Source organism: Sturnus vulgaris, chromosome W (genome assembly GCF_052056855.1).
Source record: "Sturnus vulgaris isolate bStuVul1 chromosome W, bStuVul1.hap1, whole genome shotgun sequence".
Lineage (NCBI taxonomy): Eukaryota > Metazoa > Chordata > Aves > Passeriformes > Sturnidae > Sturnus > Sturnus vulgaris.
The window spans coordinates 4,247,021-4,265,914 of NC_142282.1; positions in this window are offsets into that span (position 1 = coordinate 4,247,021).

An 18,894-nucleotide genomic window follows, 5' to 3' on the forward strand; every position below is an offset into this window, starting at 1 on the left:
CCCATTCCAGGGATCCCATCCCAGGGATCCCATCCCATCCCAGGGATCCCATCCCATCCCAACTTATCCCATCCCATCCTCTCCCATCCCAGGGATCCTATCCCATCCCAAGTAACCCATCCCATGGATCCCATCCCAGGGAGGCCATCCCATCCCAGGGATCCCAACCCATCCCAGGGATCCCATCCCATCCCATCCGATCCCATCCCAGGGATCCCATCCCAACCCATGCCATCCCATCCAATCCCATCCCATTCCATCCCATCCCATCCCATCCCATCCCATCCCATCCCATCCCATCCCATCCCATCCCATCCCAGGGATCCCATCACAGGGTTCCCATCTCATCCCAGGGATCCAATCCCAGCGATCCTATCCCATCCCAACCCATCCCATCCCATCCCATCCCATCCCATCCCATCCCATCCCATCCCATCCCATCCCATCCCATCCCATCCCATTGATCCCATCCCATCCCAACCCATTCTAGCCCATCCCATCCCATCCAATCCCATCCCATGCAATCACATCCGATCCCATCCCATGTATCCCATCCCATGGATACCATCCGATCCCATCCCAGCGCAGGGATCCCATCCCATCCCATCCCATCCCATCCCATCCCATCCCATCCCATCCCAGCGATCTCATCCCAGGTATTCCATCCCATCACAGGGATCCCATCCCAACAAATCCCATCACAGGGATCCCATCCCACCACAGGGATCCCATCCCATCCCATCCCAGTGAGACCATCCCATCCAATCCCATCCCATCCCATCCATTCCCATCACAGGAATCAAATCCCATCCCATTCCAGGGATCCCATCCCATTCCAGGGATCCCATCCCATCCCATTCCATCCCATCCCATCCCATCCCATCCCATCCCATCCCATCCCATCCCATCCCAGGGATCCCATCCCATCCCAGGGATAACATCCCAGGGATCCCATCCCATCCCAGGGATAACATCCCAGGGATCCCATCCCATCCCAGGGATCCCATCCCATTCCATCCGATCCCATCTCATCCCAGGGATCACATCCCATCCCAGGGATCCCATGTTAGAGATCTCATCCCATCTCACGGATGCCATCCCAGGGATTCGATCCCAACGCAGGAATCCCATACTATCCCAGGGATCCCATCCCATCCCATCCCCAGAATCCCATCCAATTCCAGGGATCCCAACCCATCCCAGTGAACACATCCCATCCCAGGGATCCCATCCCATCCCAGGGATCCCATCCCATCCCATCCCAGGGATCCCATCCGATCCTATCCCAGGGATCCCATCCCATCCCATCCCATCCCATCCCATCCCATCCCATCCCAGGCATCCCATCCCATCCCATCCGATCCCATCCGATCCCATCCCAGGTATCCCATCCCAGGGATCCCATCCCATCCCATCCCATCCCATATCATCCCTGCTATCTCATGCCAGGTATTCCATCCCATCCCAGGGATCCCATCCCAACCAATCTCATCGCTGGGATACCATCCCATCCCATCCCAGGGATCCCATCCCATCCCAGGGATCCCATCCCATCCCATCCCATCCCATTCCATTCCATTCCATTCCATCCCATCCCACCCCATCCCATCCCATCCAATCCCATCGCATCCCATCCCATCCCATCCCATCCCATCCCATCCCAGGGATCCCATGCCATCGAAGGGATCCCATCCCATCCCGTCCCATCCCATCCTACCCCATCCCATCCCATCCCATCCCATCCCAGGGATCCCATACCAGGTATCCCATCCCATCCCAGGGATCCCATACCGTACCATCCCAGGGATCCCATTCCATCCCATCCCATCCCATCCCATCCCATCCCATCCCATCCCATCCCATCCCATCCCAGGGATCCCATCCCATCCCAACCCATTGTAACCAATCCCATCCCACCCCATCCCATCCAATCCCATCCCATCCCATCCCATCCCAGGGACACCATCCCAGGGATACCATACCATCCCATCCCATCGCAGGGATCCCATCCCATCCCATCCCAGCGATCTCATCCCAGGGATTCCATCCCATCCCAGGTATCCCATCCCAACCAATCCCAGCCCAGGGATCCCATCCCGTCCCATCCAATCCTAGGGATCCCATCCCATCCCATCCCATCTCACCCCATCCCATCCCAGGGATCCCATCCCATCACACGGATCCCATCCCATCTCATCCCAGGCATCCCATCCGATCCCATCCAAGGGATCCCATCCCATCGCATCCGATCCCATCCCAGGTATCCCATCCCAGGGATCCCATCCCATCCCATCCCATCCCATCCCATCCCATCCCATCCCATCCCATCCCATATCATCCCTGCTATCTCATGCCAGGTATTCCATCCCAGCCAAGGGATCCCATCCCATCCCATCCCATCGGATCCCATCCCAGGGATCCCATCCCATCCCATCGAATCCCATCCCATACCATCCAATCCCATCCCATCCCATCCCATCCAAGGGATCCCATCACAGGGATCCCATCCCATCCCAGGGGTCCCATCCCAGGGATCCCATCCCAGGGATCCCATCCCATCCCCTCCCCTCCCATCCCATCGATCCCATCCCATCCCATCCCAACCCATTCTAGCCCATCCCATCCCATCCCATCCCATCCCATCCCAGGGATCCCATCCCATCCCAACCCATCCCATCCCATCCTACGCCATCCCATCCCTTCCTATCCCATCCCATCCCATCCCATCCCATCCCATCCCATCCCATCCCATCCCATCCCATCCTAGGGATCCCATACCAGGTACCCCATCCCATCCCAGGTACCCCATCCCATCCCAGGGATCCCATCCCATCCCAACCCATCCCATCCCATCCTGCCCCATCCCATCCCATCCTATCCCATCCCGTCCCGTCCCATCCCATCCCATCCCATCCCATCCCATCCCATCCCATCCCATCCCATCCCATCCCATCCTAGGGATCCCATCCCAGGTATCCCATCCCATCCCAGGGATCCCATTCCGTACCATCCCAGGGATCCCATTCCATCCCATCCCATCCCATCGGTCCCATCCCATCCCAACCCATTGTAGCCAATCCCATCCCATCCCACCCCATCCCATCCCATCCAATCCCATCCCATTCCATCCTATCCCATCCCATCCCAGGGACACCATCCCAGGCATACCATACCATCCCATCCCATCGCAGGGATCCCATCCCATCCCATCACATCCCATCCCAGCGATCTCATCCCAGGTATTCCATCCCATGCCAGGTATCCCATCCCAACCAATCCCAACCCAGGGATCCCATCCCATCCCATCCAATCCCAGGGATCCCATCCCATCCCATCCCATCCCATCCCATCTCACCCCATCCCATCCCAGGGATCCCATCCCATCCCACGGATCCCATCCCATCCCATCCCATCCCAGGCATCCCATCCGATCCCATCCAAGTGATCCCATCCCATCGCATCCCATCCCATCCCAGGGATCCCATCCTATCCCATCCAATCCCATCCGATCCCATCCCAGGTATCCCATCCCAGGGATCCCATCCCATCCCATCCCATCCCATCCCATCCCATCCCATATGATCCCTGCTATCTAATGCCAGGTGTTCCATCCCAACCAAGGGATCCCATCCCATCCAATCCCATCCCAGGGATACCATCCCATCCCATCACAGGGATCCCATCCCATCCCAGGGATCCCATCCCATCCCATCCCATCGGATCCCATCCCAGGGATCCCATCCCATCCCATCGAATCCCATCCCATACCATCCAATCCCATCCCATCCCATCCCATCCCATCCAAGGGATCCCATCACAGGGATCCCATCCCATCCCAGGGATCCCATCCCAGGGATCCCATCCCAGGGATCCCATCCCATCCCCTCCCCTCCCATCCCATCGATCCCATCCCATCCCAACCCATTCTAGCCCATCCCATCCCATCCCATCCCATCCCATCCCATCCCATCCCATCCCAGGGATCCCATCCCATCCCAACCCATCCCATCCCATCCTACGCCATCCCATCCCTTCCTATCCCATCCCATCCCATCCCATCCCATCCCATCCCATCCCATCCCATCCCATCCCATCCCATCCCATCCCATCCCATCCTAGGGATCCCATACCAGGTACCCCATCCCATCCCAGGTACCCCATCCCATCCCAGGGATCCCATCCCATCCCAACCCATCCCATCCCATCCTGCCCCATCCCATCCCATCCTATCCCATCCCGTCCCGTCCCATCCCATCCCATCCCATCCCATCCCATCCCATCCCATCCCATCCCATCCCATCCCATCCCATCCCATCCCATCCCATCCTAGGGATCCCATCCCAGGTATCCCATCCCATCCCAGGGATCCCATTCCGTACCATCCCAGGGATCCCATTCCATCCCATCCCATCCCATCGGTCCCATCCCATCCCAACCCATTGTAGCCAATCCCATCCCATCCCACCCCATCCCATCCCATCCAATCCCATCCCATCCCATCCTATCCCATCCCATCCCAGGGACACCATCCCAGGCATACCATACCATCCCATCCCATCGCAGGGATCCCATCCCATCCCATCACATCCCATCCCAGCTATCTCATCCCAGGTATTCCATCCCATCCCAGGTATCCCATCCCAACCAATCCCATCCCAGGGATCCCATCCCATCCCAACCCATCCCATCCCATCCTACGCCATCCCATCCCTTCCTATCCCATCCCATCCCATCCCATCCCATCCCATCCCATCCCATCCCATCCCATCCCATCCCATCCCATCCCATCCCATCCTAGGGATCCCATACCAGGTACCCCATCCCATCCCAGGTACCCCATCCCATCCCAGGGATCCCATCCCATCCCAACCCATCCCATCCCATCCTGCCCCATCCCATCCCATCCTATCCCATCCCGTCCCGTCCCATCCCATCCCATCCCATCCCATCCCATCCCATCCCATCCCATCCCATCCCATCCCATCCCATCCCATCCCATCCCATCCCATCCCATCCCATCCTAGGGATCCCATCCCAGGTATCCCATCCCATCCCAGGGATCCCATTCCGTACCATCCCAGGGATCCCATTCCATCCCATCCCATCCCATCGGTCCCATCCCATCGCAACCCATTCTAGCCCATCCCATCCCATCCCATCCCATCCCATCCCATCCCATCCCATCCCATCCCAGGGATCCCATCCCATCCCAACCCATCCCATCCCATCCTACGCCATCCCATCCCTTCCTATCCCATCCCATCCCATCCCATCCCATCCCATCCCATCCCATCCCATCCCATCCCAGGGACACCATCCCAGGGATAACATACCATCCCAACCCATCCCATCCCATCCGATCCCATCCCAGGGATCCCATCCCATACCATCCCATCCCATCGCAGGGATCCCATCCCATCCCATTCCATCCCATCCCATCACATCCCATCCCAGCGATCTCATCCCAGGAATTCCATCCCATCCCTGTGATCCCATCCCATCCCACCCATTCCCATCCCCGGAATCCCATCCCATCACATCCCACGGATCCCATAACATCCCAGGGATCCCATCCCATCCCATCCCATCCCATCCCATCCCAGGGATCCCATCCCAGGTATTCCATCCCATCCCAGGTATTCCATCCCATACGAGGGATCACATCCCATGGATCCCATCCCAGGGATCCCAACCCTTCCCAGCTATCCCATCCCAGGGATTCCATCCCATCCCAGGGATCCCATTTTATCTGTTCCCATCACAGGGATCCCATCCCATCCCAGGGATCCCATCCCATCCCAACCCATCCCATCCCATCCCACCCCATCACATTCCATCCCATCCCATGGATCCCATCCCATCCCAGGGATCCCATCCCATTCCATCCCATCCCATCGCAGGGATCCCATCCCATCCCATCCCGTCCCATCCCATCCCACCCCATGCCATCCCATCCCATCCCATCCCATCCCATCCCATCCCATCCCATCCCATCCCATCCCAGGGATCTCATCCCAGGGATTCCATCCCATCCCAGGTATCCCATCCCAACCAATCCCAACCCAGGGATCCCATCCCACCCCATCCCATCCAATCCCATCCCATCCCATCCCAGGGACACCATCCCAGGGATACCATACCATCCCATCCCATCGCAGGGATCCCATCCCACCCCATCCCATCCCACCCCATCCCATCCCATCCCATCCCATCCCATCCCATCCCATCCCATCCCATCCCATCCCAGCGATCTCATCCCAGGGATTCCATCCCATCCCAGGTATCCCATCCCAACCAGTCCCAACCCAGGCATCCCATCCCATCTCATCCCATCCCATCCCAGGGATCCCATCCCATCCCACGTATCCCATCCCATCCCATCTCATCCCGCGGATCCCATGCCATGGCATCCCATCCCATCCCATCCCATCCCATCCCATCCCATCCCATCCCAGGGATCCCATCCCATCCAAACCCATCCCATCCCATCCCATCCCATCCCATCCCATCCCATCCCATCCCATCCCATTGTAGCCCATCCCATCCCTTCCCACCCCATCCTATCCCATCCCGTCCCATCACATCCCATCCCAGATATCCCATCCCAGGGATCCCATCCCAGGGATCCCATCCCATCCCATCGCAGGGATCCCATCCCATCCCATCCCATCCCATCCCATCACATCCCATCCCATCCCAGCGATCTCATCTCAGGGATTCCATCCCATCCCAGGTATCCCATCCCAACCAATCCTAACCCAGGGATCCCATCCCATCCAATCCCAGGGATCCCATCCCATCCCATCCCATCTCACCCCATCCCATCCCAGGGATCACATCCCATCCCACGGATCCCATCCCATCCCAGGCATCCCATCCGATCCCATCCAAGGATCCCATCCCATCCCATCCCATCCGATCCCATCCAAGGATCCCATCCCAGGGATCCCATCCCATCCCATCCCATCCCATCCCATCCCAGGGATCCCATCCCATCCCATCCCATCCCATCCCATCCCAGGGATCCCATCCCATGGAACCCATCCCAACCGAGGGATCCCATCCCATTCCAACCCATCCAATCCCATACCAGGGATCCCATCCCAGAGATTCCATCCCATCCTAGGGATGCCATCCCAGGGATTCGATCCCAACCCAGGGATCCCATCCTATCCCAGGGATCCCATCCCAGGGATTCCATCCCATCCCAGGGATCCCATCCCATACGAGGGATCACATTCCAGGGATCCCATCCCAGGGATCCCATCCCATCCCATCCAATCCCATCCCATCCCATCCCATCCCTACCCATCCCATCCCATCCCATCCCATCCCATCCAATCCCAGGGATCCCATCCCATCCCATCCCATCCCATCTCACCCCATCCCATCCCAGGGATCACATCCCATCCCACGGATCCCATCCCATCCCATCCCAGGCATCCCATCCGATCCCATCCCAGGGATCCCATCCCATACCATCCCATCCCATTGCAGGGATCCCATCCCATCCCATCCCATCACATCCCATCCGAGCGATCTCATCCCAGGGATTCCATCCCATCCCTGTGATCCCATCCCATCCCACCCATTCCCATCCCAGGAATCCCATCCCATCACATCCCACGGATCCCATAACATCCCAGGGATCCCATCCCATCCCATTCCAGGGATCCCATCCCAGGGATCCCATCCCATCCCAGGGATCCCATCCCATCCCAACTTATCCCATCCCATCCTCTCCCATCCCAGGGATCCTATCCCATCCCAAGTAACCCATCCCATGGATCCCATCCCAGGGAGGCCATCCCATCCCAGGGATCCCAACCCATCCCAGGGATCCCATCCCATCCCATCCGATCCCATCCCAGGGATCCCATCCCATGGAACCCATCCAAATCCAGGGATCCCATCCCATCCCATCCCATCCCATCCCATCCCCGGGATCCCATTCCAGGGATTCCATCCCATCCCGGGGATACCAACCCATACGAGGGATCACAATCCAGGGATCCCATCCCTGGGATCCCATCTCATCCCATCCCAGGGATCCAATCCCATCCCATCCCATCCCATCCCAGGGATCCCATACCAGGTATCCCATCCCATCCCAGGGATCCCATTCCGTACCATCCCAGGGATCCCATTCCATCCCATCCCATCCCATCCCATCGCAGGGATCCCATCCCATCCCATCCCGTCCCATCCCATCCCACCCCATGCCATCCCATCCCATCCCATCCCATCCCATCCCATCCCATCCCATCCCATCCCATCCCATCCCAGGGATCTCATCCCAGGGATTCCATCCCATCCCAGGTATCCCATCCCAACCAATCCCAACCCAGGGATCCCATCCCACCCCATCCCATCCAATCCCATCCCATCCCATCCCAGGGACACCATCCCAGGGATACCATACCATCCCATCCCATCGCAGGGATCCCATCCCACCCCATCCCATCCCATCCCATCCCATCCCAGCGATCTCATCCCAGGGATTCCACCCCATCCCAGGTATCCCATCCCAACCAGTCCCAACCCAGGGATCCCATCCCATCCCATCTCATCCCATCCCATCCCAGGGATCCCATCCCATCCCACGTATCCCATCCCATCCCATCTCATAGCGCGGATCCCATGCCATGGCATCCCATCCCATCCCATCCCATCCCATCCCATCCCAGGGATCCCATCCCATCCAAACCCATCCCATCCCATCCCATCCCATCCCATCCCATCCCATCCCATCCCATCCCATTGTAGCCCATCCCATCCCTTCCCACCCCATCCTATCCCATCCCGTCCCATCACATCCCATCCCAGATATCCCATCCCAGGGATCCCATCCCAGGGATCCCATCCCATCCCATCGCAGGGATCCCATCCCATCCCATCCCATCCCATCCCATCACATCCCATCCCAGCGATCTCATCTCAGGGATTCCATCCCATCCCAGGTATCCCATCCCAACCAATCCTAACCCAGGGATCCCATCCCATCCAATCCCAGGGATCCCATCCCATCCCATCCCATCCCATCCCATCCCATCTCACCCCATCCCATCCCAGGGATCACATCCCATCCCACGGATCCCATCCCATCCCCGGCATCCCATCCGATCCCATCCAAGGATCCCATCCCATCCCATCCCATCCCATCCCATCCAAGGATCCCATCCCAGGGATCCCATCCCATCCCATCCCATCCCAGGGATCCCATCCCATCCCTTCCCATCCCGTCCCAGGGATCCCATCCCATGGAACCCATCCCAACCGAGGGTTCCCATCCCATTCCAACCCATCCAATCCCATACCAGGGATCCCATCCCAGAGATTCCATCCCATCATAGGGATGCCATCCCAGGGATTCGATCCCAACCCAGGGATCCCATCCTATCCCAGGGATCCCATCCCAGGGATTCCATCCCATCCCAGGGATCCCATCCCATACGAGGGATCACATTCCAGGGATCCCATCCCAGGGATCCCATCCCATCCCAGGCATCCCATCCCATCCCAGGGATCCCATCCCATCCCAGGGATCCCATCCCATCCCATCCCAAGGATCCCATCCCATCCCAGCTATCCCACCCCAGGGATTCCATCCCATCCCAGGGATCCCTTTTCATCTGTTCCCATCCCAGGGATCCCATACCAGGGATCCCATCCCATCCCAGGGATCCCAACCCATCCCAGGGATCCCATCCCATCCCAACCCATCCCAGGGATCCCATCCCATCCCAGGGATCACATTCCAGGGATCCCATCCCAGGGATCCCATCCCATCCCAGGGATCCCATCCCATCCCATCCCATCCCAGGGATCCCATACCAGGGATCCCATCCCATCCCCGGGTCCCCATCCCAGGGATTCCATCCAATCCCAACCCATCCCATCCCATGGAGACCATTCGATCCCAGAGATCCCATCCCAGGGATCCCATCCCATCCCAGGGATCCCATCCCATCCCAACCCATCCCATCCCATCCTGCCCCATCCCATCCCATCCTATCCCATCGCATCCCATCCCATCCCATCCCATCCTAGGGATCCCATACCAGGTATCCCATCCCATCCCAGGGATCCCATTCCGTACCATCACAGGGATCCCTTTCCATCCCATCCCATCCCATCCCATCGATCCCATCCCATCCCAACGCATTGTAGCCAATCCCATCCCATCCCATCCCATCCCATCCCATCCCATCCCATCCCATCCCACCCCATCCCATCCCATCCCATCCCATCCCATCCCATCCCATCCCATCCCATCGCATCCCATCCCATCCCATCCCATCCCAGGGACACCATCCCAGGGATACCATACCATCCCAACCCATCCCATCCAATCCCATCCCATCCCATCCCTACCCATCCCATCCCATCCCATCCCATCCAATCCCAGGGATCCCATCCCATCCCATCCCATCCCATCTCACCCCATCCCATCCCAGGGATCACATCCCATCCCACGGATCCCATCCCATCCCATCCCAGGCATCCCATCCGATCCCATCCCAGGGATCCCATCCCATACCATCCCATCCCATCGCAGGGATCCCATCCCATCACATCCCATCCGAGCGATCTCATCCCAGGGATTCCATCCCATCCCTGTGATCCCATCCCATCCCACCCATTCCCATCCCAGGAATCCCATCCCATCACATCCCACGGATCCCATAACATCCCAGGGATCCCATCCCATCCCATCCCATTCCAGGGATCCCATCCCAGGGATCCCATCCCATCCCAGGGATCCCATCCCATCCCAACTTATCCCATCCCATCCTCTCCCATCCCAGGGATCCTATCCCATCCCAAGTAACCCATCCCATGGATCCCATCCCAGGGAGGCCATCCCATCCCAGGGATCCCAACCCATCCCAGGGATCCCATCCCATCCCATCCGATCCCATCCCAGGGATCCCATCCCAACCCATGCCATCCCATCCAATCCCATCCCATTCCATCCCATCCCATCCCATCCCATCCCATCCCATCCCATCCCATCCCATCCCATCCCAGGGATCCCATCACAGGGTTCCCATCTCATCCCAGGGATCCAATCCCAGCGATCCTATCCCATCCCAACCCATCCCATCCCATCCCATCCCATCCCATCCCATCCCATCCCATCCCATCCCATCCCATCCCATTGATCCCATCCCATCCCAACCCATTCTAGCCCATCCCATCCCATCCAATCCCATCCCATGCAATCACATCCGATCCCATCCCATGTATCCCATCCCATGGATACCATCCGATCCCATCCCAGCGCAGGGATCCCATCCCATCCCATCCCATCCCATCCCATCCCATCCCATCCCATCCCAGCGATCTCATCCCAGGTATTCCATCCCATCACAGGGATCCCATCCCAACAAATCCCATCACAGGGATCCCATCCCACCACAGGGATCCCATCCCATCCCATCCCAGTGAGACCATCCCATCCAATCCCATCCCATCCCATCCATTCCCATCACAGGAATCAAATCCCATCCCATTCCAGGGATCCCATCCCATTCCAGGGATCCCATCCCATCCCATTCCATCCCATCCCATCCCATCCCATCCCATCCCATCCCATCCCATCCCATCCCAGGGATCCCATCCCATCCCAGGGATAACATCCCAGGGATCCCATCCCATCCCAGGGATAACATCCCAGGGATCCCATCCCATCCCAGGGATCCCATCCCATTCCATCCGATCCCATCTCATCCCAGGGATCACATCCCATCCCAGGGATCCCATGTTAGAGATCTCATCCCATCTCACGGATGCCATCCCAGGGATTCGATCCCAACGCAGGAATCCCATACTATCCCAGGGATCCCATCCCATCCCATCCCCAGAATCCCATCCAATTCCAGGGATCCCAACCCATCCCAGTGAACACATCCCATCCCAGGGATCCCATCCCATCCCAGGGATCCCATCCCATCCCATCCCAGGGATCCCATCCGATCCTATCCCAGGGATCCCATCCCATCCCATCCCATCCCATCCCATCCCATCCCATCCCAGGCATCCCATCCCATCCCATCCGATCCCATCCGATCCCATCCCAGGTATCCCATCCCAGGGATCCCATCCCATCCCATCCCATCCCATATCATCCCTGCTATCTCATGCCAGGTATTCCATCCCATCCCAGGGATCCCATCCCAACCAATCTCATCGCTGGGATACCATCCCATCCCATCCCAGGGATCCCATCCCATCCCAGGGATCCCATCCCATCCCATCCCATCCCATTCCATTCCATTCCATTCCATCCCATCCCACCCCATCCCATCCCATCCAATCCCATCGCATCCCATCCCATCCCATCCCATCCCATCCCATCCCAGGGATCCCATGCCATCGAAGGGATCCCATCCCATCCCGTCCCATCCCATCCTACCCCATCCCATCCCATCCCATCCCATCCCAGGGATCCCATACCAGGTATCCCATCCCATCCCAGGGATCCCATACCGTACCATCCCAGGGATCCCATTCCATCCCATCCCATCCCATCCCATCCCATCCCATCCCATCCCATCCCATCCCATCCCAGGGATCCCATCCCATCCCAACCCATTGTAACCAATCCCATCCCACCCCATCCCATCCAATCCCATCCCATCCCATCCCATCCCAGGGACACCATCCCAGGGATACCATACCATCCCATCCCATCGCAGGGATCCCATCCCATCCCATCCCAGCGATCTCATCCCAGGGATTCCATCCCATCCCAGGTATCCCATCCCAACCAATCCCAGCCCAGGGATCCCATCCCGTCCCATCCAATCCTAGGGATCCCATCCCATCCCATCCCATCTCACCCCATCCCATCCCAGGGATCCCATCCCATCACACGGATCCCATCCCATCTCATCCCAGGCATCCCATCCGATCCCATCCAAGGGATCCCATCCCATCGCATCCGATCCCATCCCAGGTATCCCATCCCAGGGATCCCATCCCATCCCATCCCATCCCATCCCATCCCATCCCATCCCATCCCATATCATCCCTGCTATCTCATGCCAGGTATTCCATCCCAGCCAAGGGATCCCATCCCATCCCATCCCATCGGATCCCATCCCAGGGATCCCATCCCATCCCATCGAATCCCATCCCATACCATCCAATCCCATCCCATCCCATCCCATCCAAGGGATCCCATCACAGGGATCCCATCCCATCCCAGGGGTCCCATCCCAGGGATCCCATCCCAGGGATCCCATCCCATCCCCTCCCCTCCCATCCCATCGATCCCATCCCATCCCATCCCAACCCATTCTAGCCCATCCCATCCCATCCCATCCCATCCCATCCCAGGGATCCCATCCCATCCCAACCCATCCCATCCCATCCTACGCCATCCCATCCCTTCCTATCCCATCCCATCCCATCCCATCCCATCCCATCCCATCCCATCCCATCCCATCCCATCCTAGGGATCCCATACCAGGTACCCCATCCCATCCCAGGTACCCCATCCCATCCCAGGGATCCCATCCCATCCCAACCCATCCCATCCCATCCTGCCCCATCCCATCCCATCCTATCCCATCCCGTCCCGTCCCATCCCATCCCATCCCATCCCATCCCATCCCATCCCATCCCATCCCATCCCATCCCATCCTAGGGATCCCATCCCAGGTATCCCATCCCATCCCAGGGATCCCATTCCGTACCATCCCAGGGATCCCATTCCATCCCATCCCATCCCATCGGTCCCATCCCATCCCAACCCATTGTAGCCAATCCCATCCCATCCCACCCCATCCCATCCCATCCAATCCCATCCCATTCCATCCTATCCCATCCCATCCCAGGGACACCATCCCAGGCATACCATACCATCCCATCCCATCGCAGGGATCCCATCCCATCCCATCACATCCCATCCCAGCGATCTCATCCCAGGTATTCCATCCCATGCCAGGTATCCCATCCCAACCAATCCCAACCCAGGGATCCCATCCCATCCCATCCAATCCCAGGGATCCCATCCCATCCCATCCCATCCCATCCCATCTCACCCCATCCCATCCCAGGGATCCCATCCCATCCCACGGATCCCATCCCATCCCATCCCATCCCAGGCATCCCATCCGATCCCATCCAAGTGATCCCATCCCATCGCATCCCATCCCATCCCAGGGATCCCATCCTATCCCATCCAATCCCATCCGATCCCATCCCAGGTATCCCATCCCAGGGATCCCATCCCATCCCATCCCATCCCATCCCATCCCATCCCATCCCATCCCATCCCATATGATCCCTGCTATCTAATGCCAGGTGTTCCATCCCAACCAAGGGATCCCATCCCATCCAATCCCATCCCAGGGATACCATCCCATCCCATCACAGGGATCCCATCCCATCCCAGGGATCCCATCCCATCCCATCCCATCGGATCCCATCCCAGGGATCCCATCCCATCCCATCGAATCCCATCCCATACCATCCAATCCCATCCCATCCCATCCCATCCCATCCAAGGGATCCCATCACAGGGATCCCATCCCATCCCAGGGATCCCATCCCAGGGATCCCATCCCAGGGATCCCATCCCATCCCCTCCCCTCCCATCCCATCGATCCCATCCCATCCCAACCCATTCTAGCCCATCCCATCCCATCCCATCCCATCCCATCCCATCCCATCCCATCCCATCCCAGGGATCCCATCCCATCCCAACCCATCCCATCCCATCCTACGCCATCCCATCCCTTCCTATCCCATCCCATCCCATCCCATCCCATCCCATCCCATCCCATCCCATCCCATCCCATCCCATCCCATCCTAGGGATCCCATACCAGGTACCCCATCCCATCCCAGGTACCCCATCCCATCCCAGGGATCCCATCCCATCCCAACCCATCCCATCCCATCCTGCCCCATCCCATCCCATCCTATCCCATCCCGTCCCGTCCCATCCCATCCCATCCCATCCCATCCCATCCCATCCCATCCCATCCCATCCCATCCCATCCCATCCCATCCCATCCCATCCCATCCCATCCTAGGGATCCCATCCCAGGTATCCCATCCCATCCCAGGGATCCCATTCCGTACCATCCCAGGGATCCCATTCCATCCCATCCCATCCCATCGGTCCCATCCCATCCCAACCCATTGTAGCCAATCCCATCCCATCCCACCCCATCCCATCCCATCCAATCCCATCCCATCCCATCCTATCCCATCCCATCCCAGGGACACCATCCCAGGCATACCATACCATCCCATCCCATCGCAGGGATCCCATCCCATCCCATCACATCCCATCCCAGCTATCTCATCCCAGGTATTCCATCCCATGCCAGGTATCCCATCCCAACCAATCCCATCCCAGGGATCCCATCCCATCCCAACCCATCCCATCCCATCCTACGCCATCCCATCCCTTCCTATCCCATCCCATCCCATCCCATCCCATCCCATCCCATCCCATCCCATCCCATCCCATCCCATCCCATCCCATCCCATCCCATCCTAGGGATCCCATACCAGGTACCCCATCCCATCCCAGGTACCCCATCCCATCCCAGGGATCCCATCCCATCCCAACCCATCCCATCCCATCCTGCCCCATCCCATCCCATCCTATCCCATCCCGTCCCGTCCCATCCCATCCCATCCCATCCCATCCCATCCCATCCCATCCCATCCCATCCCATCCCATCCCATCCCATCCCATCCCATCCCATCCCATCCTAGGGATCCCATCCCAGGTATCCCATCCCATCCCAGGGATCCCATTCCGTACCATCCCAGGGATCCCATTCCATCCCATCCCATCCCATCGGTCCCATCCCATCGCAACCCATTCTAGCCCATCCCATCCCATCCCATCCCATCCCATCCCATCCCATCCCATCCCAGGGATCCCATCCCATCCCAACCCATCCCATCCCATCCTACGCCATCCCATCCCTTCCTATCCCATCCCATCCCATCCCATCCCATCCCATCCCATCCCATCCCATCCCATCCCATCCCATCCCATCCCATCCTAGGGATCCCATACCAGGTACCCCATCCCATCCCAGGTACCCCATCCCATCCCAGGGATCCCATCCCATCCCAACCCATCCCATCCCATCCTGCCCCATCCCATCCCATCCTATCCCATCCCGTCCCGTCCCATCCCATCCCATCCCATCCCATCCCATCCCATCCCATCCCATCCCATCCCATCCCATCCCATCCCATCCCATCCCATCCCATCCCATCCTAGGGATCCCATCCCAGGTATCCCATCCCATCCCAGGGATCCCATTCCGTACCATCCCAGGGATCCCATTCCATCCCATCCCATCCCATCGGTCCCATCCCATCCCAACCCATTGTAGCCAATCCCATCCCATCCCACCCCATCCCATCCCATCCAATCCCATCCCATCCCATCCTATCCCATCCCATCCCAGGGACACCATCCCAGGCATACCATACCATCCCATCCCATCGCAGGGATCCCATCCCATCCCATCACATCCCATCCCAGCGATCTCATCCCAGGTATTCCATCCCATGCCAGGTATCCCATCCCAACCAATCCCAACCCAGGGATCCCATCCCATCCCATCCAATCCCAGGGATCCCATCCCATCCCATCCCATCCCATCCCATCTCACCCCATCCCATCCCAGGGATCCCATCCCATCCCACGGATCCCATCCCATCCCATCCCATCCCAGGCATCCCATCCGATCCCATCCAAGGGATCCCATCCCATCGCATCCCATCCCATCCCAGGGATCCCATCCTATTCCATCCAATCCCATCCGATCCCATCCCAGGTATCCCATCCCAGGGATCCCATCCCATCCCATCCCATCCCATCCCATCCCATATGATCCCTGCTATCTAATGCCAGGTGTTCCATCCCAACCAAGGGATCCCATCCCATCCAATCCCATCCCAGGGATACCATCCCATCCCATCACAGGGATCCCATCCCATCCCAGGGATCCCATCCCATCCCATCCCATCGGATCCCATCCCAGGGATCCCATCCCATCCCATCGAATCCCATCCCATACCATCCAATCCCATCCCATCCCATCCAAGGGATCCCATCACAGGGATCCCATCCCATCCCAGGGATCCCATCCCAGGGATCCCATCCCAGGGATCCCATCCCATCCCCTCCCCTCCCATCCCATCGATCCCATCCCATCCCAACCCATTCTACCCCATCCCATCCCATCTGATCCCATCCCATCCCATCCCATCCCATCCCATCCCATCCCATCCCATCCCAGGGATCCCATCCCATCCCAACCCATCCCTTCCCATCCTACCCCATCCCATCCCATCCTATCCCATCCCATCCCATCCCATCCCATCCCATCCCATCCCATCCCATCCCATCCCATCCCATCCCAGGGATCCCATCGCATCCCCGGGATCCCATCCCAGGGATTCCATCCCATCCCATACGAGGGATCACATTCCAGGGATCCCATCGCTAGGATCCCATCTCATCCCATCCCAGGGATCCAATCCCATCCCATCTCATCCCAGGGATCGCATAAGATCCCATCCAACGGTTCCCAACCCATCCCAACCTATCCCATCCCATGGATCCCATCCTAGGGATCCCATCCCAGGGATCCCATCCCATCCCAGGGATGCCATCCCATCCCATCCCATCCCAGGGATCCCATCCCATTCCATCCCATCCCAGGGATCCCATCCCATCGCATCCCATCCCATCCCATCACATCGCATCCCATCCCATCCTATCCCATCCCTTCCCATCCCATCCCAGGGATCCCATCCCATCCCGTCCCATCCCATCCCATCCCATCCCATCCCATCCCATCCCATCCCATCCCATCCCATCCCAGATATCCCATCCCTGGTATCCCATCCCATCCCAGGGAGCCCATCCCATCCCATCCCATCCCATCCCAGGGATCCCATCCCAGGGAGCCCATCCCATCCCATCCCATACCAGTGATCCCATCCCATGGAACCCATCCCAACCCAGGGATCCCATCCCATTCCAACCCATCCCATCCCATCCCAGGGATCCCATCCCACCCCAGCTATCCCACCCCAGGGATTCCATCCCATCCCAGGGATCCCATTTCATCTGTTCCCATCCCAGGGATCCCATAACAGGGATCCCATCCCCGGGTCCCCAACCCAGGGATTCCATCCCATCCCAACCCATCCCATCCCAGGGATCCCATCCCATTCCATCCCAGGGATCCCATCCCATCCCATCCCAGGAATTCCATCCCATCCCAACCCATCCCATCCCATCCTACCCCATCCCATCCTATCCCATCCCATCCCATCCCATCCCATCCCATCCCATCCCATCCCATCCCATCCCATCCCATCCCATCCCATCCCATCCTAGGGATCCCATAGCAGGTATCCCATCCCATCCCAGGGATCCCATTCCGTACCATCCCAGGGATCCCATTTCATCCCATCCCATCCCATCCCATCGCAGGGATCCCATCCCATCCCATCCCGTCCCATCCCATCCCACCCCATGCCATCCCATCCCATCCCATCCCATCCCATCCCATCCCATCCCATCCCATCCCATCCCATCCCATCCCAGGGATTCCATCCCATCCCAGGTATCCCATCCCAACCAATCCCAACCCAGGGATCCCATCCCGTCCCATCCAATCCCAGGGATCCCATCCCATCCCATCCCATCGCATCCCATCCCATCCCAGGGATCCCATCCTATCCCATCCAATCCCATCCGATCCCATCCCAGGTATCCCATCCCAGGGATCCCATCCCATCCCATCCCATCCCATCCCATATCATCCCTGCTATCTCATGCCAGGTATTCCATCCCAACCATGGGATCCCATCCCAACCAATCCCATCCCAGGGA